At 39.8% G+C, this 3,866-nt stretch overlaps 1 non-coding gene across 1 annotated transcript; it reads left to right on the top strand.

Moving 5' to 3' along the window:
* Positions 1 to 224: 224 nt before the first annotated feature.
* LOC145044663 (small nucleolar RNA R71) lies at positions 225 to 331 on the top strand. The gene has a single exon (XR_013681609.1). It is a non-coding gene; the product is annotated as a small nucleolar RNA R71 (small nucleolar RNA).
* Positions 332 to 3,866: the final 3,535 nt, after the last annotated feature.

The raw sequence follows: 3,866 nt of genomic DNA on the forward strand, positions 1-3,866 counted from the left end.
GCTTAGCCATCATCTCCGCCATACCATCGTTGGCCAAGTTCACTACCCCCCGACTTACTTCATTTCTTGGGTTGTGGTATTCTCTAGAATGCTTAGAAAATTCTTCAATTAATTCCTTGATTAGTGGGGGTGCCTTCTTTGCGAGTGGGCCTTGCGAGTCGAGCAATTGCCTTGTGGTGACATTGACTCCATCATAGAAGATGGAGACCTCTTGTTGGCTATTAAGGTCATGGTGTGGGCAATTTCTGAGAAGACCTTTGTACCTTTCCCACGCCTCATAAAGAGACTCTCTGGGTTGTTGCTCAAAGTTGGCAATGGCTTTCTTCAACTTGGCTATTTTGGAAGGCGGGCAAAAATGGTCTATGAACTCTTCTTTCATTTTAGCCCATGTGGTGACCGACCCTGGAGGAAGTAACTTGAGCTAATCCTTTGCAGCACCCTTGAATGTGACTGGAAGCATACGAAGTAGCTGAGTCTCACGTGTCACATTTGGTACATTGAAGTAGTCAGCCACATCATTTACTTCATCCAAGTGCTTGTAGGCATCTTCGTGGTCTTTTCCATAGAAGGGAATCTCCTTGAGTTGAGCGAGGATATGACCCTTAAGCTCAAATGTAGCGGTTGAGGGAATTGCAGGCTGCACAAGTCCCTTAAGGTCATCGATATTAGCCATACTGATAGCTAAATCGTCCTCAAACTTAGATTCGTGCTCGAAAAGTGAGATCTTCTTCTCCCTCGGTCTCATACTCGGTGTCTTCTTTAATCAGGTCTTCGATTGCTAAAGAGGCGCTGGATGCTCCTGATTTGCTGCTCTTCTTCTTGCTGAAAACGGACTTGAGGTTCTTTAGTGGCGAGTTCTTTGAAGAAACGGATTCTCCAACAGCTTTTCCTTTGTTCCTCCTTAGTTCGGATTCCGGGTCTTCTAAAGGAGGGACCAGAGGTGTATCAGATCCTTGGGTCATGAAACAACTGCAAGAAAAACACGTAAAAAGAACAAAAATAAAATAAAAATTAAAACTGTGAACAACGATGGACTCACTGAGTTGTCACGAGTGCACTCGGCGAGTACAAGACAAAAACATAATTTTTTTTTTCTAATTAACTTATTAAAACGGATATTTATTAAAACCTTTACTAACTACCAAATTACCTAAGAATTAACTTTGTGTAAGAGAAATCTTACACAAAGGATCGATAAAAATAGAATTTAATGCTAATTTAGAACCGTTCCCCGACAATGGCGCCAAAAACTTGATGTGTGTGAACTCAGCAAGTTTTAAACCTACTTTTGATTATAAAATAAACACACAAAGGCAGTGGACCTATCAATTGTTGTAACGACCAAAAATTTCAACAAAATTTAAACTTTTAAAAAACAACCCATTTTAATAATGTTATTACAAAAAGGTTTTCAATACATTTATTATCAGAGTATTCCCAGAACCATGTCATAAACATAAACACGAGCAGCGGTACGATCACGCCTTCGCCTTGCCACGATCTCCTGAAGACCCTGAAAACATTAAACCACAACTGTAAGCCCGAAAGCTTAATGAGATACCCCCAAAATACCAACCACATATACGCCCTTCCAGGCTACGGCCTTCCGGTCCAAATCATAATGCCTTCCGGCCCATAACATAAATAGCATACAAAACATAACAGAACATAGAACAGTCATGCATATTGGGTCTACTGTGTGACTGGTCCGCCGTATCGTGCCTTCGGTCCACCGAGTCCACCCTTCGAGTTTAGTCATGTCCCTCGAGTCTACAGTGTGGTTGGTCCGCCCGCACCGGGCCTTCAACCCACCTGGTCCACTCTCTGAGTCTACAGTATGACTGGTCCGCCTGCATCGGGCCTTCAGTCGGCTTGGTCCACTCTCTGAGCCTTGGCACGTCTGGTCCGCCCTCGTGGGGCCTACAGCCTATCCGGACCGCTCGTTGGGCCTTCGAAACAACCGGTCCGCCCTGGGTATCTTTGTAGGGTTTTGAGCATTCTAACACTCCTAAGTGTACATGCAACCCTAAATACCTTGGATCTATGTTTTCTCTATTATACATGCAAATACGAACATCCAAGGTATTATCCTAATCTAGCATACAAAACAATGAGTGTAACAAAATAGAATACATACCTCTTTGATGTAGAAAGTCTTCATGAAGCTTGAGTGCCTAGCCCCAATAGTGTGGAAGCCTCAAATGGAATCACAATCATCAAAACACTTAGAATAACTTGAGAGAGTTCTACACTTCATGAAATCGGCTAGCCCTTTTCTTCACTTTCTAATGTGATCCTTAGTGGCCGATTTTGTCAAGAATAATATCTTTATATAGTGTTACAATTAGGGTAAATCCTTAATTGTCATGGCTTTCCATTTCCTTGGATCCATGGGTTCAAATACACCATGGAGCATCCATGGACCATCCTATGGGTTTTAGCCCAACTTGATTATCCATGGAGCATTAGCCCACTATATAAGTATGGATGATTTACACAATCAACCCATATATTTAATTAGTCTTCTTTTGATCACTTAATTAATCCTAGATTAATTCTTGATCAATACTAATTAAATAATCTTATTATTCTTATTATTAATATACTAGAACTTATAATATATTAATAACCATAAGTGTCTTATTTCTCTCATTATAGTCTATCCAAGTGCATGATGGTATGCAACCCAAATGGACCATGTCGGGTCGGGTCAAGTCTTACCAATTATAGTTATGGACTTAGACATTAATCCAACAGTCTCCCACTTGGATAAGTCTAAAACTATTATTGCGTATGACTTCAAGAACCAACTAGCAATCGTAGCTCTCAAAAGCTTCTGTCGAACTCTGACCTTGTAGATGAACTCTGACCTTGTCAATGACTTGTCCATTAGATAAGGGATCATATATTCCTCCATTCTAGATATCATATGGACTGAGACATGGATTATAATCATTCTCTCCGTCCATTTGTTGTTTCCCGATTTCCGATTTATGACGACTGACTAATTGAACAAATCAAATCAGTCCTGGCCCGGCCAAGCACTTCCATTTGTCATCATCAAATCATCGAGGGGCCCACAGATATCGCTTTCATCTTGAAGGTAAAAGGAATGGATAAACTTCGACTCATATGGCTTGTTCTACTACTTGTTGAATCATACACAAAGGCACGTTTTATAGCACCGAGTTACCAAATGCGTTTTCGTGCAATCAATGTACTATCAACTCATAGTAACAACTCATATCTCTAGGTTTGAAGAATATAAAATATTATCGTCTCATGATCACTCGTGATAAAATCCATGAAGTGATTCCAATGAGCGTGGGTTGAATCCAATACTCAGAACTTATGAGCACTCATGAGTGTTGTAGCCCTTTGTCCAACACCTTAGACCTCTACAAGCCAACTCATGACAGTCTTAATTCATATCTACTTCCAACATATGACCGACTGTGGATGGTTTGAATAACTTAGTCATTCCGGAAGAATAACCTAGTTTATTCGGGAAGTCAAAACATGCAAAGTGAAACACAATAATAATTGAATCCAATATGGTCTCAGAACTTATGAATATAAATAAAACACCTTTTATTTATCACCATATGATTACACATTATTCATTATATACTGTTTCAGCTATCAACTTTATTCTTGAATTTAAAACAATAGTTGTCCCATGCTCCAAGCATGTACACTATGTTTTCTAAACATTAGTCATGCCACACACCAAGTATGCATACTATGTTTGTCTATGAGCTTTACTTTGTGAACTAGATCACTTGAACATAACTTCAATGATTCTCTTTTCACACTCCCAAATCCTTACTGTAAATACAAGAATTCCAAATTCATGTCATTTACTG

Source organism: Lactuca saligna, chromosome 4, assembly GCF_052625555.1.
Source record: "Lactuca saligna cultivar CGN05327 chromosome 4, ASM5262555v1, whole genome shotgun sequence".
NCBI classification, from domain to species: Eukaryota; Viridiplantae; Streptophyta; class Magnoliopsida; order Asterales; family Asteraceae; genus Lactuca; species Lactuca saligna.